Raw genomic sequence first — 26514 nt, 5'->3', positions numbered from 1 at the left:
GAAGCATGGGCTATTTTTAGGCTTCCAGTTGCATAATTATGTGTATTGTTCTTGATTGCTGCACATGACGTTAAAAAAAAAAAGATGCTGTATCTGTTTAAGTGAGAGAACCGAGAGAACAAGCTGAATTTTCAACGTCCATCAGTAACATCAGTTATGTTGACAGCAGCTAATGAGACGAGTCTGGATGTTCAGCCATGCTGCGTTGCTAAAAGGACCTGGCCTTGATCCATCAGTTTTGAAAAGGTGCTGATCATCATCGTCCCTGAGCATCTCCACAATGAAGTCCAGCCACTGCTCGGTCCCCTCATCCCAAATATTAAGAGCGATGCTAAGAATCTGGGTGTTACCTCCGACAGGGAACTAAACTTTAGACAATACTGTCTTTTAGCACTGCAGAGAAAATTATTCACGCTTTTATATCTTCATGCCTGGACTATTGTAACGCTTTGTATACCAGCCTCAGTGTCCGTGTGTTGCTCAGCTTCAGACTGACGAAGACCAAACGCTCTTCTCACATTGCTCCAGTTTTAGCCTCCTTGCACTGGTTACCAGTTTCTTTTTTAGAATCCATTTTAAAATTCTACTCATGACTTACAAGACTTTACATGGCCTGACGCCAGAGTACATCAGTGAACTCTTAACTCATTACTGTCCAATAAGACCTCTTCCATCTGCTGGGTTCAGCCCGCTCGCTGTTCCAGAGTCCAGGTTCAGGTCAAAGGGTGGTTGAGGTTTTGCTGTACTGACACCTCGACTATTAGTATTCAATCTGCTGACACTGTTTCAGCTTTTAAATCTTGTCTCAAGACACATTTTTATTGACTCTCCTTCTCGTCTGACAAGCAGACTCATTTGTTTCCGTGATACAGCTCTGATGTGCGACCAACAGATTTTAAGATTATTTGAATAGTTTCTTTTATCTTATGGATGATTTATTTATGTAAATTTCTTTTTGTACATCATATTTCTTCTAACTGTGTGCTTGTATTTTGCTATAGTTGTGTTTTTTCTTTTTTTATAGCTGCTGTCTCTCTGCAATGAAAAACACTTTGTGCTCCTAATTTTAAAATGCTAGACAAATTAAACGATTAAATGATATGAAATGATTGTTATTATTATTATTATTATTATTTATTGTAGTTGAAACATAATTTAATTTCCTGTGTGCACAACAGTGCATAGAAACATCTGATTTGACCTTTAAATATAGAAGAAGTCATATCTGATTTTTCGACACGTTCTCACTCCCAACTCGTCACATATCGACGCTTGGTCAGAACCCCCTGGCGTCACGTTCGTACTAAGTGCCCCTTTAGTGTCATTTTTCAACGCGCAGTATCACGGCAGTCACTGTTAAAAAATAATTATATTTTATGGTGTGACAACGTGGTGGTATCTAGTAAGGTTTAGGCACAAAAGCCACCTGGTTAGGGTTAGGAAAAGATCATGATTTGGGTTAAAATAGAAAATAAAATAAAAACAGTGAGGTGGTCTCAAACCGTGCTCTCACTTCAGAAATGTTGATATTATACATATTGTTGAAATGTTGATATGCTCCGTATTACAGATGTTGAAATGTACATATTCACATATCTGTGGTTTGCAGAAACGTACAATACCAACGTTTTATTCTGGCGACCGGCTGAAATTTGTCACCTTATATAGACGTCATCGGTCTCACGGCGTCTATTTCAGACATTGTGGGAGTTCAACAGAAGTCTATCAGACTACCCTGCATGTTAAAAAAACGACGCTAAAAGGGTACCGGGTGCGTTCAAAAGTGACGCCATGGCGTCCTGACCAAGCTTTGATATGTGACGAGTTGGGACTCATTCAGTTTTCCAACATCTGTCATTTTGAGACACTGAAAAGCTTCAGCACCATTTAATTTGGGAAAACTCCCCTTGTTTTGCACCATAAATCAATTAGGCAATCATCTTAGAAATTGTACTAATTTCTCAAAACATATGTTCTGATGGTGGTAATGATGATGCTATGTATCCTTTATTTTTCCATTCATCAGCATCTATATTTCCCCAGTTGTGAATTCTACATATCTGATTAACATCTTTCTCACTTCAGTGTGTCTAACTTCGAGCTGGAGACTGTGAACTTCCAATCAATACAATTTTTGAAGCCTTTGTTGCACTCCACTGAGAGGTCAGCCAACATGCCTGTATTAGCTGGAAGAAAATGCTGAGACTTCCTGCTGATGAAGCAGCGAAGGACAAAGACTTCACAGTGAGCTTTATCCGTCTGTTCTCCTCCATCCAGTCACAGCAGGAGGGTCAATCCAATGATTTCCAATAGGATTTAGCAGTGATTTCTCTCTTTTTAACTTCCATTTAAACCCTTTCCCCCCCCTCCACTCTTCTTGCCTTTTCTGTGGACATCTCAGAATTTCTTTCTTGGCCTCTGTTTGCTTTTTTTGTATCTGTCTATCTCACCTTATCTGTCCTTCTCCCAGCTGTCTGTTTTCTATCTCCAGCTGGCCTGTTCCAGCCCACTCACAAGACACTCGTTGGCAAGGCCACTTATGACACTTTAATTTGTTTTCCCAGAGTGGTGTGTATGTTTTTTGTGTGTGTGACAAGAGAAAAAGAAAGGGAAGACACACTGAGATGCAATAGGAAATGCCCTCGCGGCGTCTTGAGGCTGATTTAATTTAGATTTAATGCACCATGCAGAGCTTTTTGGGGGTCAGATCGGAGCGAGGCAGAGGATGAAGATGTCTGGTCGCCTATTACAGGACCTGTAGTTACACAGAGGCAAGGGAAATTTCTCTGATAGTAAAACCTCCTACTGCTATGAGACAGCTAACACCATCTGTCGCTGGTGAAAGGTTCAACTCTGCTTCAACACGTTAGTGTCACTGAACATTTGAAACAACTGCCAGACATTCATGTGCCAGCGAACCTCCGTGGCCGACGGTGTTGTTGACAAAAACTGGAACAAAATATATTTATCAATGAGTTTAGTGGTCACAATCTCCATTACATCATTGATAACAAAGGGAAATTAGAGATAGAATCTTTAAATGTAAACAAACATTGAAATTTTTATTATCTTTGATGAAGGAAAAGATAAGAAAATGAGACGTACAGTATAAAGAGTTGAGTTGAAGTGATCGATTTAACATTTTTTGCCAACAATCATGTTCTTCACTCTTCCTGCAGAACCAACAGTGCTGAAAACGTTGCTTCTTGTTGACTATGTGGGGGTTAAATTGAAGTTTTCTTGACTAAAATCCAACAAAAAGATATATAATAAAGAATAAAGTTCACTAAATCTTGACAACAAGGCAAACATACCCAAAATGATACTTCTATTTAGTCTCTTTGAAACAGGAAGCAGAATGCAGACTTATTTGAAAAGCATTAACAATATCAATCATCTTGCCAATAGTCTGATTTTTATGGTAATTATCAGTGATGGAAGATGTACTCAGATCCTTTACTTGTGTAAAAGTATCAATACCACGAGGTAAGATACTGTATATTAAATACATTTCACACAGTAGATCATTAACACTGATGAGTCGGTGCATAAGCAGCGTGTTATTGTAGCAGGTGGAGCTGGTTTGAACCGCTTTGTAAGATACATCCGAGGGGTTGTGAGATGATAGATTGGGTAAAAACTTAATTTACCAGAACTTTTCTTTAATCTTTGCATTTTTGTGAAATATTAGAGAGTTTTACCTCTTTGGGTCTTATTTCTTTCATTCAAAGGGAAATTTAGAGTAGAAATGTCTCTTTGGTGGAACTGCAAACAACTCACAGACATCTAGATGTGACAAAGAGACACAACAACAGTACACATTGATTTTATGTAAGGGGCCACAAGCCAAACAGTTTGGGAACCACTGGTTTAATCTTTAACAATGTGTTGTATTTTAAAAGCTTGTCCATTGTGTCAAATCTTCATCTGAAAAATAACTAAAGCTGTCAAATAAATCTAATGGAGTAGAAAGAACACTATTTCTCTCTGAAAAGTAGTGTAGAAGTATAAAGTAGCACAAAATGAAAATACTAAAGTTAAGTATAAGTACCTTAAAATTGTACTTACATTCCAAGTCTCACACTATATTTGATATGTTGATGTTTAAAATGCTAAAATGTATTTAAAAAGATGATGTTGCAAGATAAAAGAGGGGATGCGTTCCCTTTAAACAGATGTTTTCTACATGTCTCGAGGGTGAAAGTTATTGTGCATCTGCACAGTAACAGATGTGAAAAAGGTACACTATACATCATATAGTACTGTTAACATTTTCAACCCACAAGACACACAGTAAAGACCTGATTTTAAATGTTATGAGCAGTGATGTCACCGTTAAATTAATTAAACACACCGGTGACAGGTGCAGTTCTTCAATGTAAATGTAAATGTATGACAGACTGTTATCCTCACAATACAAATATCAAGGTTGCACAGATTATAAATCCTCATTAAAACCAATCAACCGTACAGCAAATTCAGCTCAAAGATTTATTCACACAGTAATTAACGTCTTATTGAAAAACAAGATAATTAATCAACGGCCCAAAAATTATTTACAGGTCTGTACTGTGTGAAGAGACAAGTGCAGCATATTTAATAATATATTTTAACATGATTTATGAAACACAAACGCACGACTGATAATTCGACACATTAGAAATGGTTTGGATTGCTTTATGTACATTAACAAAGCATACCTATGGCATGTTCATAAACACTGAGAGTGAGACAGATAAATGTTTTTCACCTGTGTCTCTGCTGCTTCATTTTAACACTATTTTAATAAAGAAGAAGATGTATAGAAGAGAAGGTGATTCCCCAATTTCCTCCTTAATGAGATGAAACAGATGGAAATAGAGAGAGAGCCTGAGTACTTTAAGGTGATGCACACAATCACCTTCCAGATCAACTGATCGACTAAACAACTGCAGGAGCATTAGCTGCTGACAAAACAGAGACAGGCTGGTTGGAAAGAAAGCAAGTGATAGATTGGACTTAATGTTGTTGTTCCTTCCTGGTCGGTTCTCTTCTCTTTCTATTTTGTTTTGTTTTCGACTGACTGGACCACCGGGGTTAAACAGAAACATGGTCAGTTTGTTGATTTGCTATCACACTCCACCTCAGGTAGAATTACAATGAACCTGAGTGTGTGTGTGTGTGTGTGTGTGTGTGTGTGTGTGTGTGTCAGGTCTTCTCATTGTGTGCTGAAGTGTGGTATTTTGGGATTTTTTGCACAGGTCTGTCTTTGTATGTTTGGAGGTGTAGTGTGCATGTGTGTATATGAGTGTGCACACGCCTCTCCCTGTCAGTGTGTGTACACATTTTTGTATGGTAGCAGTGAGTCATGGGGATCGGTGTCGTGTGTCTTTGCACATGTGTGTGTGTGTCTACATTTCAGTCAGTCTGCTGTATTTTTAATTTTGTGTTTGTGTCCACAGTGGTTTGCACATGTCAGGTGTCAGTGGATGTCCCCTCCTTCTCTACACATCAACAGCTCCATGGTGGAGAGAGTGACCAGCACCAGATTTCTTGGTGTAAACCTCTCTGAGGATCTGGGGCTGCCATGTCACATCCATGAGACCAATGAGGCACAACAGCGCCTTTATTTCCTGTGACTCCTGAAGCGAGGAGGCCTCTCCTCCTCCCCGTCCTCGCCACCTTCTACCGAAGCTGCATCTCCACATGGTTGAGGTCATGCACCTCTGCAGTCCACATGACAGCGGAGAGGGTCATTAGAGCCCCTCTCCCTGCCATCTAGGACACTTTCTGTAAGAGCTGCATCCGAAGAGCCAGCTGCGTTGTATTTGACAGTTCACGTCCCCCCCACAACCTCTTCACCCACCTCCCCTCCAACAAGAGGTTCTGCAGCCTGAAAGCCAGAACCTCCTGCATGAGGAACAGCTGTTTCCCACAGACCAAGACTCCTCAACGCCCCCCCAGCACCCGACAGACACTTATAGAGAGATTCTCTGCCCCACACACAACTACCTCATGCCCCTAATACCCCCCCTACACATACTCGTTGAAAATCCAATTGCACTACTTCAACAAAGTTGTATAGTCAATTATTGGATCATCTGATCCTCTTGCACTCTGTCTGTTCTTTGCACAACAAGGTTCATGAACACTGTTACCAATTCAACCTTGCATACTAGATTCTTTACATTCTGTATTTATAATCTTTTTCCTATTTTTTTCTTTTTTAAACCTTAATTTTTAATACTTCTAAAGTTGTAAGACTTGTACGTTTATGTTACCTTTTCACAAAGCCCGGGAAACGCAATTTCACTTCTTTATAGGCAACATTTACATTTTTCATTTAGCAGATGCTTTTATCCAAAGTGATGTAGTCAGGAGACAACAACACCAGTAAGTGCCATAAAGCTTAAGTTTGGTCCCGATAGGACGTAGATGCCAACAGGCAGTGCAACAAGGCAATGATTAGAGTGCATAGAAGCATGTTTTTTTTGTTTTGTTTTGTTTTTTTCTCTCCCTACAGTTCATTAAGTGCAGAGGTGTTCGCGAAAGAGCTTGGTCTTTAGTCTTTTCTTAAAGATTGAGAGGGACTCTGCAGATCCACCACCGGGGAACTACAGAGGAGACGAGTCTAGCTGGTGACTTAGGGCCCTGATGTGGTACCAAGCGCCTTTCGTTGGCAGAGCGTAGTGGGCGGGAGGGAGTGTAGACCTGAATGAAGGAGTTCAGGTAGGCAGGAGCTGTTTTAGTTGCTATTTTGTAAGTGAATTTTATGCAGGAAGCAACTGGGAGCCAGTGGAGGGATATGAACAGCAGGGTGACATGTGCTGTTTTGGGCTGATTGAAGACCAGACGCGCTGCCGCGTTCTGGATCATCTGCAGAGATTTAAGTGTACATGCAGGGAGGCCTGCCAGTAATGAGTTGCAGTGGTTGATGCGTGATATTACGAGAGCCTGTACCAGGAGTTATGCTGCATGCTCAGGCAGGAAGGGTCTGATCTTCCTGATGTTGTACAGGGCGAATTGACACGATGGAGCGACTGAGGCCACATGAACCTCAATCAAGTTTCGGGTAGACTTTGTGGACATGAGTTGAGTATTTGATACTGAGAAGTATAAATGAAGCTGTGTTGAGATGACAATAGTGTTTGAATACTTGAATCCTTGAATGCTTGTGTCCTGCTGATTTGTGCATATTTCTTTGAGTTTTCGCTGCGTGTGTTTGTGCGTGTTCGTCTGTGAATGTTTCCCTGCTCGGACCTCCTGCTGGTTCAGTCAACTGAAAGAAAAACAGACAAATAATGAGAAAGAAAGAAAGAAAGAATACGAGGACAGAATATTAGAAACGACTCTCAGTATAATCACTCCACCACTAACAGGCTCCAAACAAACCAAGTTCAACAAACTCCTCTAAGACTGTGTCAAGTAAAGGTAATTATATGCTCTATGTTATAATTTATTGCAGGTGTACTGAAGATGTACCATAGACTGTAAATAAAGATGGATGTAGCGAGGTGTGACGTCACCCGTTGGTTCATCGTGAATCCACATCACAATTATAAAAGTATAGAAACAAACAAACGTCATTAACTGACAACAAAAAACAGGAATCAGTGGTTACTAATCACAACATTCTGCATACAATGTATTTTTGTCACATTTGCCAGTTGGACCACCCAATAAAACAATAGTTTTAATAATGTTTGAATCCCAGATGGGTACAATTTTAATGTGACTATAGTATCTTTCAAATTATCTATGTATCATGCTGTTTTTTAATGAGACAATCATGGTGAAAGACTTCATGTGAGGACTGTGTGAGCTTGTATCTCATCTGAACATTATTCAATAATTTATTCAAAAATTTGATGACCGTTGTTCCGTGTAACCCACCTGTCATATCTTCCTATCTCTGAGGAAGGGTAAATGAGAATTAAAATGGCTAAAAATAAAATAGCAGTGTGATATTACCATAAAAATCAAACACCTACATACAAAAGCTAATATCCAGATACAGCAAAGTCTATCATCAGCCTGCATCTGACACTTAAATAAATGAACATTGTTCATACATGACTTCTCCTCCTCTGCCTTCATTCGCTATGATTTAATGACACGTTATATATATAGAGAGAGGGAGGAATCTCTCACCGCTGCCTGCACTCATTTACATAATCACCACAATAGCTCTCACACGCCGGGACTCATGTGATACATCACATCATTTATCTGGATGGAAGCAGGAGAGTCGCTGCTCCGGGCAAACCCTGTTCTGACTCTATGTTTATGTATAATTTAAGACACTGTGGTGTGTGTGTGTGTGTGTGTATTTCAGTGTGATTTGTGCTTGTGTGTGTGTACATGTGCCTTACATGCATCTGTTCTGTGTGCAGTAGATCCTGTTTGGAGATATGCCCTAAATTACCTGACCCCAAAAAGCCAAAGGTCAGTGACTTCTTGTGTATAAAGAGCCCTGAGCTTGTGTGCGTGTATGTACGTTAAGACTTTGCTTAAGATTTATAGCCATTAAGCTTTATAGTGCAGTACAGAGGTCATTCTGGGGTCATCTAGCCAATCGGTTCCCTCTCTTCTTACGTTTAATGGTTTTTACTAAAAGCTGCAAGAAGCCATTTTTACTGTGGTAGGTTTTCGTCTCTAATAATTCATGTGGCAGAGAAGAGAATCAGCGTTGTTTGTTCTCTTTATAAGCATCCAGATACATATGTTATACACATAGCATATACTGTATGTGGCATTCACAGGCTAAACAAGACTACAGACACGTTAGCTGCTCAGTGAGGCTCAAGTTAGGCAAAGCGGGGTTAGCATCCTAAAATTTGCTAATGCATTTGCTAGTGTTTAGTGCTAAAATTAGCACTAAACACAAAGTATAGCTGATGACGATGGGAATATCATTAGTTTTGGTCAAAAACCAAAGTAACAGACATTAATTTCTTACTTGATTATGGCACTTGATGAAAAGTCAGAGGATCCTCAAAGTTACTACAGTTCACTCTGAAGGGGACGTTAATGTCTGCAACAAATTTCATGGCAATCCATCCAACAGTTGAGACATTTCACCCAAGACCACAAATACCAACCTCATGGTGGTGCTAAAGGAAAAATCAGGGGCTCATTTGAGTCATTAGGAAAGATAATATTGAGATATTTTGCCCCAAAACAAAAATGTCAACCTCTTGGTGTTGCTAGAAGAAAATTTCATCCTAATCCATCAAATAGTTGTTGATTTATTTCTGTCTGGAGGAAAATGATGGACCAACAGACTGATATTGCCATTCCTACAACCGTGCTGCTAAAATGGTTAAAACATACAGTGTACGGTGCAGTTTAACAACCCTTTTCACTCCAAGAACTTCTGCTTGGCTTCTGCTTTTGGCTTCTTCTTTTGTTTCCACTTTGTTCCTGGAACTAAATTTCCACATTGCTCGGGAGCTGATAGTAAATTCAGGTTCCAGGTACCTGCGGAGTTTGCTGACAAGTGCTTTTGACTATGATTGGTCAAGCAGATGTGTCATCACATCACAACAAGAACAACTAAAACAAACATAACAACAGTAACCAACATTATACTAACTCATCTGTATGGAGCAAGACAACCAATACTTTATTATAGAAGATACAGGTCATGATGTGTGTGTGTGCTGGAGCAGTTTCGGGTGGCCGGTACCTTGGATGGATTCTCCGTTGGCATATAAGCTTGCATCTAATGTTGATGTAAAAATGTAGAAAATCAATAACAATATCTACACCACCTCTTACTCTGTTATCCATCTCACAGCTGCTTGTCCACCTCCCTATCAAACAGCGAATCAAATAATACAGTTAGTCCTGCTGTAGCCTCTTGTAAAGGTGAATATCTGAAATGTAATGGTTTGTGAGATCTTAGCACCAAGCCTTCCTATGTTCCTAAAGGAGACATATCATGCCACTTATATACTGTTATAAAATATCAGATTTATAAAAGTTGAGGTGAATGTATGTGGAAAATGCTCCCTGCAAGTCAAAAGCCAGGGCTTCAGCCTGCTCTGAATGCTTCTGTCATGGACTCATGGTTTTTGGACATGTGGTGTTTTTTGGGTTCCTGTGTTCACTCTGTGTGTCTGTTTGAGTCCAGTTCTTCTTTATGGTTACTGAGCCTGTTAAGGTTTCAGTCACAGTCCGGCTCTGTGTCTCTCGGTTGCTATTCTCCTCAACCTTTTCTCCCTGTTATATTAAGACTGGACTGTGTTGGAGAAGACTGATTTTAGACTATTTGGCATGATGTTAAGTTGCCTGTCTTTGTTTTTATTGCTGTCTCTTCTCACACAGCTTACTCACTTATTAAACGCATTGTGTTTTCTGGGTTTCAGTTTTCTGTTTGCTCTGTGTTTCCCTTCTGTGTTTCCTGCACTCCTCCCCAGCCTGTTTTTCCCTCCACACCTGCCCTGCATCGAGCTCGTTAGCCCTGCCCTGCTCTCAGTGTTTTTCCCCCAGCCTGCTCTTCCCTTCGCACCTGCCCTGTATCAGCCTCGTCAGCCCTGCCCTGCACCCTGAGTTTCCTCCAGCCAATTAGTCCAGTCAGTCTAACTCAAAAAAGGGCTCAACCCAGGAGAAATGGTCCTAATACCCTCCTACATCATATATTAAAAATATACCTTTGCAGATTTAGTGGAACATACTTTTTTTCAAGGTCAAAAGTGACATGGTCTGGGTAAAATGCTGTTAATATTGGAGGGTCTTTTTACACCTATCCAACATATTTAGTGTATTTTCCTAAGTTTTTGAGGTAAATCTTTACAATAAAACACTTTTTCAGAGGATATTCTAATGTCTTATACCTGTATCTGGGGTTCTACTAGCCCAACACCTAATAATTTTTTTGACAAATTTTCCACTCAAAGTGTGTGCTACACTGCTCCTATGGGTGTATCAGCATCTAAAATGGGTATAAATTTATTTTATATATTACAATAATAATAAAATATTGTTATAAATCGGCTTCCTGCCTGTTCTCCTGTCCAGTCACCTGTTCCCCGTTCCCTCATCAGTTCAGTTTGTATTTCAGTCCTGGTTTTCAGTTCAGTCTTTGTTGGATCCTTTGTTCAGTTTGATCTGCTCATTCTGTATTCTGTTTTTGATCAGCCAGCTTTTGTTTTTGTCTGCACAATCTCTGAATAAAGAAGTTTCTTCAGATTTTTTTCTCTGCCTGCTTCTCTTCATGACAGCTTGGTTTATAAAGTTACCTTCATCTCCTTCTTGTGATGACGTCAGACAGGTTGTTTGCATATTTCCGATCAGATTCGGGCTCAAACATGTACAGATTTATTTGAGAAGTTTATATTTTGAGCAAAGAATGAGGAAAAGGTAGTGAAATCTTGCTACTATTTGTTTACGTAGCCTCTGAGGGGTTAGCGAGCCTGCAGGGTTTTCAATGTCACAAAGGTGTCTCTCTTTTCTACATCACCATGGTAACATATGCTGCAAACTTTACCTGGTCCGGAGCAGGTTATGTTCTGAGTTTCAGCTTAAACCGGCAATAAAAAGTCCTTTCACTAACTACCTGATTTGCTGCCAAGTCTGTTTAACACTGCTGCTACTGCAGCTATTAGAACACCAATCAGAAAATTGATTAGTAATTTATAATACATACCACTGATTTGATAAGTCATATTGTACATTTGTAATGGTGCAATACTTTTGGGCTACTTGTTGGATGGGATTTTGTTACAATATATCAAACTATATTTCAAGTAGTAAAAAATAACAAAACTAAAACTAATGAAAAAATACTTAATAACCTAATAAATTTGATGAGTCTATTGGTATTTATCACAGGTAATATTTAATCTATAAAATTAATCTCACTTTGATTTGGCCAGAACCTGAAGTGATTCCACTTATCCTTCATTATGGGACAGAGTCAGACCTGGATGCACTTCTTGAGTATAATGTTTAAATCTGCTGCATCAAGTTTAAAGTTTAAGAGCTGTTCTGGATGTGGGAGGCACGGAGAGTGCACTGAGTGGTAAAATAAATATATTAACTAATTAACGAATTTAGACGATCAGCAATTTTCTGCCAGAATTCCTCTCTTGCCTTATGTGCAGAAACAGTGTTGCTTTTTGCTGTGATAATGTATTTATATTATTCATAGCTCTCCGTTATAATGACCTGTTCCTCCTGACTGAAGCAGGCGGCACGCGATTGGTCCATTTTGTGCAGAAGAAGAGTCAAATGACGCGTAAAACGCCCCCTTTTATGGGTTGATATTTTGAGTAAAGAACAAGAAAAGTAAGTGAAATTCTACTACTATTGTTTGTTTACATAGTGTGTGTGTAGCGTAGCATTCCAGGAGCTGACCAATCAAAACAGAGTGGGCTCATGGGAGGCGGGTCTTAAAGAGACAGGAGCTAAAAACAGCCTGTTTCAGACAGAGGCTGAACTGAGGGGCTGCATAAAGGACCAGTAGAAGATAAATCGGGAGGTTTTTGAACTGTAAATCATGCAAAAATATTCCAGTAGAGCCCCAGAATAAAAAACAGACTTGGAAATGTGCAGAATATAACTTCTTATGAGAAGCCCCAGGTTACAGGTTGTGAAGCTCACGCAGTGGAAAAGAGATCAAGTTCTTCAACTTGATTTAAAATATGAATAAGAATTGAGTCAGTATACAGAGGCGGGCTGTATCCACATTAATGCACATAAATATGAAAACACTAGAGATATCTCTGTTTAGGTCTCCCGTCAACGTTAAGCTGCTGTTTTTCTACACCAAAAGATGTTCTTCAAATTCTACATATCACAAAGAGAACTATTTATTGAAAATTAACAGAAACTGAGCAGACGACTCAACAGAAAAACTGGACTTAAATACAAACTAAACTGATAAGGGGATGAGGTGCAGGTGGAGAAATGCGCGGAGAAGCTCAGGTGAGGGGGGATGAGGTGATGAAAGAGGAGAACAGGAAAGGAGCTGATTGGCTGGGGAAAACACTGGGAACAGGGGGGTGGATGTAGGGCAGGTGTGGAGGGAAAGTGAGGAGGGAAAAAGCAGGCTGGGGAGGAACACAGGAAGAAAACACAGTGCAAACTGAAGAAAAACCCAGAAAACACAATAAAAACCAGACAGGATCGAATGCTATACATTTGAAATGCTGGTCTCGTGTTGTTATTTTCAGAAAAATTGAGATTTTGGAAAAACCCTCATGTAAGATATTGGATACATTTTTGAGAATCAGGACCTGCTGTAGCACTGTTATCTGTTCATACCCAGCAGAATATCATTAAGCTGCTTTTGTTGTTGTTGTTTTGGTGTTTCAGAGTGGACGACAATCCTTTAGAAAATGACTGGAAAACATCAGTGTGGACAGAAAGTCTTTGACATGTAAATGCAGCCACAGATTTCACACCTTTAAAAAGCAGAGACACTTGAATTTTCATACTAACATGTTTACCATTTAAATTCTTTATATTGTACCGTAGAGTACTGCGTGGTTAGAGCTATCAGTCATATCTTATTGTTATTATATCATTATACTCATAATATGTGAAAACAGGTGGGCAAAACCTGCCTCAAATCAACAAGACGTTTACTTTAAAGTCTGAAATCTGAAAACACACTTACTCGATAAGCCTGAGGAGTTTAGGAATAAATTAAAATGATTAACAAGACCTGGAGCTGAATTTGTTCATTCACAATTCATGAGAAAGAAAAACAGGCTTTGAGGTGGTAGCAATGTAAAGAAAATATACAAAAATAACCAAAAAGCTAATATTATCTTTAAACAAGTTCATACAAAAGAGAAATTCCCTCAATACCAGCAGCAGCCTCACACTCTGAGATTAATTTTAGCTTTAAGTTGAGCCTTTTTTTTCTCACCCTTGTCCCGAGAATGCTGACAGAGTGAGGAGGGGATGAGGAAGGATGGAAAAGTAGAAGAGGAGAAGGAGAAGTCTGGTGGATGAAGCGAGAGGAGGAGGAGGAGGATGAGGAGGAGGAGTGAGTCTCAATCTCTGACAGACTCCACTCGATGGAGTCTTGGAGGTGGATTTAGCACGGTGTCTCTATTGAGACAGACTGCTAACCGATTGGCTGAGTGTATTTCCTGGCTGCTTGGTCAGCAGGCTTCAGCAGTCAGAGCGGAGCTTAAAAACGTTGCACACCGGCTAAGTAATTGGCTCTGCTCAATACTTTGATAAATGCCTCCTTCTCTGCCCCCCCCCCCCCCCCCCCAGACCTCCTCTATCCTAAACGCCCCTCTGCACCCCCCCCCCCCCCTCTTCAGTTATTCGGCTAACTGAGGAAATGTCAAACAGTGGCGCCTGCTAATATCCGAATTTAGATATTAGAGTGTCAAGTATTATAATGTATAATGTGATGTCTAATATTAGAAAACAGGGAGATGACTGTCGAGGATGTAAGCCATGTGGGCTGCAGAACATCCTGTTACAGTCATAGTTAATCAATTTTCAATTTGCTCTTTGTTTTTTCTCCTCCCCTCTGCACTTGTCACCTCCCTCCTCTCCTCTCGTTTTTCTTCTTCCCTCCCCTATCCTCTACTTTCCTTTCCTTTCATTTCCTTTCCTTTCCTTTCCTCTTTTTCTTCTTTCCTCTCCTCTCCTATCCTCTCCTTTCCTTTCCTCCCCTCCCCTCTACTCTTCTCTCTGTGCCTCTCCTACCCTCTCGTTTTTCTTCTTTCCTTTCATTTCCTCTCCTCTCTTTCTTCTTTCCTCTCCTCTCCTCTTGTCTCCTCCCCTCTCCTCTCCTCTCCTCTACTTTCCTCCCCTCCCCTCTACTCTTCTCTCTGTTCCTCTCCTACCCTCTCGTTTTTCTTCTTTCCTTTCCTCTCCTCTACTTTCCTTTCCTCTTCTTTTTCTTCATTCCTCTCCTCTCCTCTCCTCTCCTCTCCTCTCCTTTCCTTTCCTCTCCTCCCCTCCCTTTTCGTCTTTCCTCTCCTCTCTTCTCATCTCCTTTCCTCTTTCCTCCTCTTCTCTCCTTTTTCTTCTTTCCTTTCCTTAATATTTGTCACCTTTCCTTTCCTTTTCCTCTTTTGAACTCCTCTTACCTTCCTTTCATCCCTCCTTAATTTCATCCCATCCATCCCTCCTCCTTTCATCTCTCCTCTTTCTTGTCCTATCCTACTTTGCTTTTTTCCCTTTTCCTTGAATTCTCTCTTTTTATCTCCTTCCTTTCTTCATCTCTCCTCTAAATTTATAGCTTCTCTCATTTTATTACTTTTTCTCCCCTCCTCTCTTCTACATCTTTCCTTTCCTCCTGTCTCCTTCTGTTCTTCCTTCCCTTTCCTGCCCTCTTCTCCCTTTTGTCTCCTCATGGCATCTGTCATTGGCCTCTCCTCTTCTCTCCTCTTCTCCTCTCTCCTCTCCGACGCGCATTACCCTGCTCCTCATCCATCCGCGTCCCCGTGGACAAACCACGCTCCTCTGCACCCCGCCCGGCTGCGCGCTGTGTGTGATGTGTGTGTGTGTGTGTGTGTGTGATGAGGGACCGCGGGGAGGGAGGAGGGGGGGGAGCGCGAGTATGTGTGTGAGTGTGTGTGTGTATGTATGTGTGCAGTTTGTTGAGTGTGTGTGAGAGAGAGAGGGAGAGATAAACGGAGAGAGTCGAGCAGCGGCGGAGCGCAGTACCGAGGACAGTTTTCTCTCTCCAGTCTTTCATACTAACATCAGATACTATGCTTATTGCTTCGAGTGCGGGCTGGTACTAGAATAAAAGGTAAGAAACAGTTCTCTTACAGTTCTGCTCTGTTTGTGTACAGTATGTGCGGGGGTTTTTTATTTATTTTTTATGCGTGTTTGTGGTTTGCACTTGCTCATGTGTGCTTGCATAGCTCCATGCGGGCATCACTGGCTTGCTGATTGTGGCTGTCTACGACCATGTGGAGCAGCTCTCCGGTGCCAAAAACGTCTCCCTGGAAGTGTTGTTGGCGCCTGTATATGGGTAAATTATATATCATAAGCGATCCAGTGTATTTTACCATAAAGACGTGCCAAAGGATTATCAGTTTTGACAGGCAATTATCATAATCTTTGAAATGAATTTGACATATTTACGCTCGACATCATCAGTATCATGTTTGCTGGTCCAACCCTGAAGCATCTCTGTGTCCTACATTCCCCCTGAAGTTTTTTTTTTTTTAGCAGCGTGAGTGAAATGCTAAGGATGTTGCGGGGGTTTTGTGAGATGCACACAGACTACATTAAGCCCCCCCCCCCCCTTTACCCAACGCTTGCATGCAAAGTTCTTCCCCCAGTTTAATGAGCGTTACTGGGGAGGAGGGGGACTCCCAGCCACTACACACTCCCAGCCTGGCAGCGCTGGGAGTGTGTAGAGTAGGTTTTCAAGCGCAAGGATCAACAACTCTGACAATTGTGCTGACACTGCCTGTATTAAAGCACAGAGAAAAAAAAAAGTTAATCAAACATATCTGCTGCTGTCTCGCTCTGGTTTTAATCAAATCTACGTTTCGCGCGTGACTTCCGCTGATGAGAAATCGTAACTGTAGGCTGCGTTTTTGCTCTGTTGTTTCATTGATGAGATCGCGTGAGGTTGTTGTGATTTTCTCTGATGTTATTGCGCCTCTCGGCTGCGGAGATCAGCGTCAAGTCAGCAGAGGGAGACGAACGACTTCTGGTTGAGCTTTCACAATAAAAGCAAACAGCTGAACTGATGTGAGACCGCTGAGCTGCGCGCGCTTCATAGACTGACTGTAACCAAACTACAACTGTTGTAAAAATTAAAGATAAAAAAATTAAAAATGTGTGCTCTTGTTTTAGATGGTTGTTGCGTACATTTGTTCTCATTCCTGTCAAATAATGTTAGAGGATAATAATAATTTTAAAACCAGAATGCACAATTTCCATCTCGATCATGTTTAAATCTAGCGCTGATCTCCACATCTAACACATTTTTAAAACATTTTTTCCCCTTCAAAATATTTTTTATTTTTATCTTTTATCTTGAAGGCTGCTTCGCTAATTTACAGACTTCCTCTTGTCTTTTTCTGTCCAACTTGACGCAGCAGATTGACGCGTCCGGGCAGGGCTTTTGGGTGGGATGGACGATGTTTCTCCACCTTAACGTCGCCCAATTAGGGATTCATTATGCCGGGATCACCTCCCCCCCACCCCCCTCCTACAGTAGCTACTCAATGACATATTTTAATGCTTTAACTGACTGAACGACTTGTGCTTTAAAACCTCTTTGGGGTCGGGGGGGGGGGGGGTTGCAGCCACTGTTCATCAATGTTGCGTAACGGTGTTGTGGATAGTAAAAAAAAGGTATTGTGTTATGGGGAATGTGCATGAAGGAAATACTTCAGGCTGCACAAAACGATCAGTTCCATAAATGCATTTACAGGAAATATTGCATCTTATTCTGCAGGATTTCTGAAATAATGGGTCAGCTCAGCAATAATTAATATCACATTGTGCAAGGTGTTCATGCAGGCTACTGTATGTCTTCATTCATGTGATTTCAGCCTTGAGGCAGATCTTCTGGGCACAGAGAGGGGATGCACATCACTTGCTTATAAATGTAAAACAGTTTTATGCATTCAGTCTGTCTTGAGTTCTAATGAAGGAGTCTGTTACAACAGCCGTGCTGCAGCACGCAGGCTGGAGAGAAAGAAGGAAGGAAAGAAGAGAAGTGGGGGATCCTCCTCCAGTCCACAGCGGCTGCAGCAGGGCTTCCCTGGGCTTTTCCTCTCCCTCGCTCTCTCTTCCCTCGTCTCTGCAGTTTTTCTGGGGCTTCCCTTGTTTTCCCTGCACCAGCCTTCAGCCCAGCCCTTCCTCCATCCATCTCCGTGTCTACGAGGCCCTCCCTCCACCCTTAATAAAAAAAAAAGGCTGTAGGATGTTGTAGCGATGCAGCATGTTTACAATAAGGCTGCAGCAGACACATCATTTGTCCTTGTTTTATGAGTAATTAGAGCCGTGTTATTGTCAACCTCAACTCAGGGTGTACGCTGTGTTCTTCTTGTATGGCTCCTCAGATTTGATCACAGTAATGAACAGACTTTTTTGCCTTTCTATCCTTTTGATGTTTGATATTTGCTTATCTTTGTACAACTCCACCAACATGTTTAGCTTCTGAGCAATATCCAAGTGCTGCTTTACCTTTTAAATTGGCTGATGGATTATTCATTAACGCCCGCTCCCTCCTCTCTCCATCTCCTTCTCTCCGTCTCTCCCTCATCCTCTCCTCCATTATCTCCCAGCTCTCTCTCTCTCTCTCTCTTTATCTCTATCTTTCACTCTTGCTTCCTCCCATCTTCTCTGTCCTCGCCCCTCCCTTCTCATCCTTTTCTCCCCGCTCCTTCGGGATCTCCTCCCATCCTAACATCCTCTACGTTTTTTTTTTTTTCTTCTTTTCTACACTGTGTTACATTTCACGGCTATAAGACACTTAGCAGATTCTCTTTTTCCCGAGCCACTTACACACACATGGAGGCATATGTTCCCCTGTTTTCTGCATCTTTTAACCTTTATTTACCCAAGGGATGATACGCTGCGCTTTCATCACCGCCCCACCTCACAATCATACATTTACAAATCACACTTGGGAAAAGCTCCAGCACAACCCACAGCCTTCCACTGTTGGTTCCTAAGCAGCTCTGGTGGAGCAGAAGGCCTGTAACATAACTAATTTACTCTCCGACTTGGCTGTTAAAGTGGTAATCTGCAACATTTTCATAGAATGAAATATTTCTTTCTCTGCTCTTGTGATTTAGCAGGAAAACCACATCCTGACACATTTTCCAATCATTGTTTGAAACACATTAAGTGTTTACAACAAGCAGAAGAAGGAACTGTGAGGTTTGCATGAACAGAGATATGGACAGAGAAAAGAATGACACTCATAGGAACTCATCAATTAGAAATTCAAAGAAAAAGATAAAAAAAAAAACTATAAACACTGTTGGGCTGAAACATGATTTCTGGGATGTGCTGTCCAAAAACACCTGCCAAGAATGTGAGGCACCAAAGATGGGGACAAAAAAACTTTAAAAACTGTCAAATCTAAATGTGTTTTTACAGAGAATGTTCAGTATATATAATTTGAATCAAAATATGCATAAGGATAGACAATCATGGATACATGTGACACATGTGGCAAGTCCCATTGACTGAGCGAGAGAAGAAGATCTCTGCGTTTGTTATGCATGATGACTTTCTACGATACACGGTTATGGCCTTTGGCGTGCGTAATGCACCGGTCACTTTTCAGCGTTTGGTGAATGTCGTTCTTGCTGGTCTGTCACTTGGTTGTCTGTCCTGAGTCATGGTTTGAACATCTGGAGCATCTGGAGGTTTGACTGTGAACCTGTCTAAATGGCCACAGTGACCTGTCTTGGAAGGGTGTTGGGGGGAGATCAGGTTCGTCCTGTTCAGGCGACGGTGGAATGTGTTATGGCGTTTCCTGTTTTAACCACCCGAGCTTTAGCCATGGTTGGCTATTACAGGGGTGCCAGATATTTTTTATTAGAATAAATGCAGTAAGTCATGACAAAATTGTGAAAATGTCCAACACAGCACTACAGAATCTCTCAGCTGTGACTTTTATGTCACAGAAACAAATGGAAATAGCGTTTCGTTATACTGTTGTGAAACCTGTTAGGGAGGAGGTTGAGGTGGACATTTGGGACCAGTAAGAGTGTGACTCTATCCCGTTTTTTTTCTACCGACAATTACCAACTTTTAACAAAGTAATTATTTGTTTAATCATGACCACAATTGATCTGAAACCTTTGTACTTAAACCAAACCTTGGTTTCTTGGTCCATACCCTCATTTTCAACCAAATTTCAGGAAACCCTGTTAAGGTTTTTAAAATATTCTGGTAACTAACAAACAAGTAGGGTACAAACACATTACCTCTTCAGTGGAGGCATAAAAAATCCACAGATTACTTCAAGCAGAACCTTTTCTAGAGGGATTTCCGATTTGTCGACAACGACAGAAAGAACTCACAAACAGCAAGATACCAAAGAAATAAAAAAGAAACTTTTATCTCCTTTATCAAAGTAACCATCATCCTCTCTATCCTCTTTTGTCTCAACACCTCATTATCCATCTATCTCCTGTCTTCTAACTCCTCCTTCATCCCTCCTCCGTCTCCTCCGTCTCCTCCGTCTCCTCCGTCTGATTGCTCTCTAGGGAAACATACAGGGTTGTTCCCGTACTTCTAGCCTCTCATCCACTGCTTCTTTTCACAGTTTTTAATTACACAAATGATCTGGCTGATTGGTGCAGGGTAAAATTATTTGTGTCTGAGTGGAGGTTGTTACACTGGCTCATATAAACGGAGACAGGGGGATTGATTATTTTAGGCAGACAGACTGACTGGCTGACATTTGCTGGAGTCTGAAGAGCTGTTATTTTGTAGGGTTTAACTGTAAAATCTGAAAATGGCAAGCGCTGCAGTGACATGTGTTGCTCCCCCATGATTGGCTAAAATTGGTTCAGTGTTATGTGAGTTATTGGCGAGTGGCAAACAAATGAGCAAATAAATGTGCAAACAGGCTTTTTGCTATCCCTACAACTCCAATTTCATCTTGGATGACAAGAAAACAGGGAGATTAACTTCAGGACAGAACAGACAGACGGAGCCTCTGGAGCACCGATGTCCAGTAAGATCCAGGAGAAGGACTGTGAGACAGGAAGACAGAAAACAAAAGCTAGAGATTAGATAAACAGAGGAGATTTATGAAGGATTACAGGAACAGAAAGCCGGCCAAAAAACCTGTCATACAGGACAGACAGAAGGACAGAAGAGAGAATCTTTCGTTTCATGCATTAAGCTTTTAGTCCTTTAGTTTAATAGGAAAACTGTGAAAAAAAACAGAAATCACTGCACTGAAAAGTCTGCTTGATAGGAATAATAATGAACCCAAACCAGTTTATGTTAGGAACCCAACAATGCAAGGGCTCATGGACAAATATGTAGACATCTGGCAGCATCACAAAAAAGCTTCTCAAATTCAGGTATTTCTTCACGTGTTCACACCTGGTATAAACATTAAGAAGAAGATACAAGTGTGAGGAATCAGACGTGTTCAGACCCCCACTGGGCCTCGTCAAGTCTCAAGTCTTTAGTCTACGTTCAAGCCGTCATCAAGTCACAGTTCATCACCAGCAAACTGAAAACTAATGCAAATGCTTTCGATGCAGAAACCTAATAATTAAATATTCCAGCTGTGTGGTTATGCAAGACCTGCCTGTTGGCGTATCATCTATCTTTTATTGATCTGGGAAGGTTGAAAAGGTTTTCCTTTAAAGCCAATATCTTTGGCTTGAGACATAAATATTTTTCTCCTTCTCTAGAGGGTTAAGTCTCAAGTAAGCAAAGTCTCGCAGAAGTCGTGACTTAAAGTTATAAATCTTAAGTTTTCAGACGACACCTGTGTCTTCTGGTGTCGATGGTGAGTGCGTTTTACTTCTTTGTCTCCCAGAGTTACATTTGAAATCACATATGTATCGACCACCGAAGGCAGGTAACACACCTTGAGCTGCTAAACACAAATACAAGAGAAAAACAGCTTTAGTATCTGTTTACAACACAGCTAAACAAACTGGGTTTAAAGGGTTCATTCAATTCAATTCAAAAGACTTTATTCATCCCTCAAGAGGCAATTTAAGAGAAACAAGTGTTCAAACAGAAGTACACGCAGACATTACATCACATTGTTTTTTTTTACAAAGAAAGAAGTATATTGAGCAACTAGGATCTGATCTCATGCTGCAGCACAGTGGGAACACAGTAGTCCACACAACAGCATAGCACAGTCAAAAGCAGTTGTTTACTTTTGCCGTATATCCACAGGCCACGTTGGTCCGCTTTAGCAGCAGCATCACAGCGAGCAGAGCCGACTGTGGACAACCTGTGACGACCTCGAACAAGCTCGCGTCTTGCATGACTCAACACCTTTAGCTAGAAACCAGAGAGAAAGCTTTGTTTAGCTCTCAGTACTCTTGTAGCTTCTAACAGGAGATTTGTGGTTTTTTTGTTCGAGTTCAGTCTCTCCTGCGTTATACTTTCAGATGCTTGGAGAGATATTTGGCACCGTTTGGTCAGCAGAGCAGTTTTGTAAAATATTGCAGGGAGAAATAGTACAAGCAGGAACAGCCATAGTGAGATGTAAGATGGAGAGCTGCAGACAACAAGATATTACTGCATTCTCAGTACACCAGTCCATTTTTTATGTTTTATTTGTATAGCCCAATATCACAAATCACAAATTTGCCTCAGTGAACTTTATAGTCTGTACAGCGATAAAACATCCTCTGTCCTTGAGGGGGGGGGGGGGGGGGGGGGACATCCGGGAGAGCAACAGAGGAGCGATCCCTCTCCCAGGACGGACAGACGTGCAATAGATGTTGTAGAACAAGAAAGACAAATGACAGAAATACAGCACGGAACAAGATATCAAAATTATAATGGATTTATAACATATATATATATATATATGAAGAAGGTGATGAAGAGGACGCTGTGCAGCTTCCAGGTGCCACCAGAACAGAATAGGACCTGAGTCACACACACATCCATCACCATGGAGACCTGAGAGGAGGAGGATAGACTACAGATGCACACAGGGGAGAGTCACATCACACCATTCACATACACAGAGGAGAAGAGACAAGAAAAGACATTATTCACACAAGAGAGAGAGAAGGATAAAGACATCATTCAGAGAGAGAGAGAGACGTGAGGTGAGGAAGATGAGGAACCAGACCCAACAACTCTGGAAATGCCATCGACAGCCAGAGAAGTAGAGCGGTTCCAGGATTGGGTGCTGGTCCAGCAAGAGATGCCTGAGAGACAAACAGAAGGTTTGAGAGATGCAAAGGTTATCAGAACAGCTGCAATAATCAATAATCTCATCGACAGGACAGCATTTAGTCAATTCATTGAGACAGAAAACCGAAAACCAGGAACACCAATGCATCCGACAGAAAACCAGTACACCTCCGACATGTCATCAAGGTCAACAGTTTCTTTAACCTCGCCGCGCTCGCAATGGAAAAAACAAACTCGTAGCGTGCGAGAACAGCTCGAACCGCTCACGGCTGTTCACGACACGGCTCGACGTGACTGCACCCGCCACAATGGAAAAACCTTGTTTGATGACAAGTTGGAGGCCTGCAGCTTTTCACCTAACAGCTCGTTGTGAATGTCCTTCCATTACTCCGTTCCATAAAAACTGAAGCTCATCCACTAACAGGAATCACAGATAAAGACTTTTTTTTTTTTTTTGTAGATGTGTTTTTGTTGATCACCAACCTTTGCAATACACTGCATCTCCTGTGGCTGCTTCCCAATAAAATCCACCCTATAGTTTGACAGTTGCATGCCGTAAATGTGAATTAGGAGCAGTAGGAAATGTTGGGTTTGCATTAGCAGTAACTTAAGCAGCTCTGATGTGGCTGTAGGGAGAGATTGGTAAACAGGAAGGCTTCTATCAATGAGATGCGGTTAGAATAGCGGAGTGCATGCATGCATCATTTCATGTATGTAAATAGGCAATTTAAAATGTGGGCAAGGCGGACTCTGCCAGAAACAATGAGAGCTGTAGAGAGGTAATTACCGAATGGCTCTTGCAGAAAAAAATAGATTGTATTGAAAAAAATCAGGTCTACAGGTCTACAGTTCAGCTCTTGCACCACCGACGTCTCTAATCTGGCAGGATGACGCGCTGCTAAAACTGATTAGCTACTTGTGACTTTTGTTTTCAAGCTGATTCACTTGAAATCTTGCAGTTTTTTGGGTTTTTTTTACCTAAAAGAGAAACAGGAAATCACAAAGATGGCAGTTAAACAGGCCGATTCCTGGTGAACTACAGCAGAGAGAGTGCGACAGATTCTTCAGACAGACACGCGAGGACGGAGGGCTGCATGCATGTATCATTGATAAGCTGACTACAGGCAGTGTGAGTGTGTGTGTGTGTGTGTGTGTGTGTGTGCGTATCGTACAGTGGGAGGGTTGGGAAGAGAATAACTGCTGCAGTGGTTGCCTGCTGAGAGACAGCTCCTTAGTTCTCCTGCAATGAAATAATGAAATCACGCTCTCTTATTATCAGATAGGTTTGACACTGTCTGTTGTAGAGACAAGGAAACACACTCACACACACACAGTCATCCTATGGAGAAATGGATTTTATCTGTTGTTTTATTGTCAACTTTTACACCAGTGATGGGGGTTGAGCTGAACTGAGCTTGTTATCTGTGCGACAAGGTTACACCACCAGAGTAATTGTGACATATTTCCACTCATATAATATTCCTCTCACTCTCCTGCCACCCAACCAGTGTCTCTCCACCACTTAAAAAGCTTCTTCCTGTCCATCTTTCACCTTTACACTTCACCCCGGCCGACCCTCTCCCTGTGGCTGCTCTCCTATGTTTATTTCTAATTTCCTTTAATTTGCATTGAATTAACTTGTTACCCTTTTGCTTAACCTTTCCTCTACAATATTACTTATATATGTGACCTCACTCATCCACATCTTCTCTTCCCTCCTGCTCTCATCCCTCTCTCCAGCCTCAGTCTCATTAATATGAATGAGGATTATAGTGTCATATGCATGGCTACGACTTGTTTTATTCCATCTACAGATGCCGGTTCCACTATGAGTCTTACGGGCTCAAACTTCTCTGTTTATGTAATCTGTACTTTAGTTTGTGTGTGTTCATGTGCTTTTAAAAGTTTATTTTTCTTGGGACGTCCAGTTAGTCCAGTGGTTGGGACATTCCTGGTTTGATTTCCAGTTGGGAATCTGTGTCGCTTGTGACATGATACACAGTCTTCACACTATTCCACTGATCTACAGGTGGCTGTAAAAAAAAATCAGCTTTGCAAATGTGTCATGAGGAAGGAAATGGATTCACCACGTTTGTTAGCTCACAAGGACACACATAATGAGTTTTAGTGAGTAAATGTCAACATGACTTTTGTTTGTTTACAAGAAAACTCCACAGGGCTCCTTTTAGGAGAGCTGGATACAGCATAACGCATCAGCCTGGCTGCCAATTCGCCTCAGTGGTCAAACACGGTACTGCAACAAAAAGATTCCCCATAGCCTGCCATTATTAAAGAGATGTCTGTAAACCTCAAACTGCAAACAAGGTCAGTTCTTACTCGTTATAGGTTGAATTTTTATCTATTATGATTTAATATTTGTAAAACTTAAAAGTGGAAAAGTCTGTGGTCATCTAGACATCTAGTTTAAACTAAACTTTTAAAAATGAAATGTTGTTTAGACGTCCATGGTAGAATAAATGTGCACAGAGCTGTTATGATTTGCTGTGAGTAAATCCAATAATTACAGCAATTCAATCCAAATGAACTGAATTTGGTTCATTTGTCACTTCTTTTACTTCCTCTGACCTCAACTGAGTGATTGTGCGTCAGTCTGCCTGTTTTTCCCCACGCTTGAGGGATCGTTCATTAGCGTGTTTGTGTGTGTGTGTGTTTGTGTGTGTGTTTGTGTGTGTGTGTGTGTGTGTGTGTACAGTACGTTCTGTCTCCACTCAGTGATTGCCTATTAAAGGCTCAGAGGCCTGCCCTGGCATTAGGATTCCTGTGGGAATGAGACTGCTGCAGGGGAGTTTACAGCTAACATGAGAATCAACTGCAGGGCATTTTAGGACCGCTCCTTCTATCTGTTCTTTTATATCCTGCTTCCATCTTCACAGCCTCTCTTCTATTTTTGATATTAATCCACCTCCCGTATCACGCTTCCCTATTACTGCCCATACTTTTATCTCTCATTCATTTGCTTCCCTGTCATCCTCCAAATTTGTTTTCTCTGTTTTTGGATGTTCTTTGTTCCCAATTCTCTGTTTTTCATTTGTCTTTCCCTCCAGTTTCAGTAAACAATCTTCATTTTTCTTCTTCTCGTCCTTTTCTCTTTTTACTGCCTATTGTTCATTTTCTACTCTCTCACTTCGGTTCCATCCATAAAATGACTTTTTCTCATCTTTTATCAACTCATTTGTCATCCTATTCTTTTTTCCTCCTTTACTTTTATCCTTCATCTCTTTTTTCTCTCGCCCATTCCCCATCCACCACTCTCCTCTCTCTCTCTGTCCTCCTATTTTCTTATCATTTATTTACTCCTTCTTGCATGTTTGTTTTTCTCCTCTTGTATGGGATGGCAGATTGGCGGATCAGTCCACAGCTCCTCCTGTCCATGTGTTGAAGTGTCCTTGAACAAGACCCCAGGCTAGACCATTGGTGTGTGTTTGTGTGTGTTGATGGGTGAATGAGAGGCAAAATTACTCAGTGCTTTGTCCTTTAAAGGGGACAAAACATGCTTTTTGTGGTATTCTGTTATTTTTATAGAGTTATATCTGTGTCAAACATGGTTAAACATCCAAAACTTAAGGTGCACGTATGTAAAAATGCTGCTTACAAGTCAAAGGTCAGGGCTTCAACCTGCTCTGAACGCTTCATTTGCAAAGTTACCTCTACTTCCTCCTCGTGATGACATCAGATTGTTTGCACAGGCCCACAAAC

The 26514-nt window shown here is 41.2% G+C and overlaps 1 protein-coding gene across 1 annotated transcript in view; it reads left to right on the top strand.

Moving 5' to 3' along the window:
• The first annotated feature begins 15533 nt into the window (after window positions 1–15533).
• The window catches only part of slc8a2b (solute carrier family 8 member 2b), a 180059-nt gene continuing 169078 nt past the window's right edge, over window positions 15534–26514 (top strand). Inside the window, exon 1 of the mRNA XM_044353318.1 lies at window positions 15534–15712. The gene's annotated coding sequence lies outside the window, so the exon portion shown is untranslated. The remainder of the gene's footprint in view (window positions 15713–26514) is intronic.

The sequence above is a fragment of the Thunnus albacares genome, chromosome 6 (assembly GCF_914725855.1).
Source record: "Thunnus albacares chromosome 6, fThuAlb1.1, whole genome shotgun sequence".
NCBI lineage: Eukaryota > Metazoa > Chordata > Actinopteri > Scombriformes > Scombridae > Thunnus > Thunnus albacares.
The sequence above is the reverse complement of the archived record's forward strand: the minus strand, read 5'-3'. Positions and strand labels throughout refer to the sequence as shown.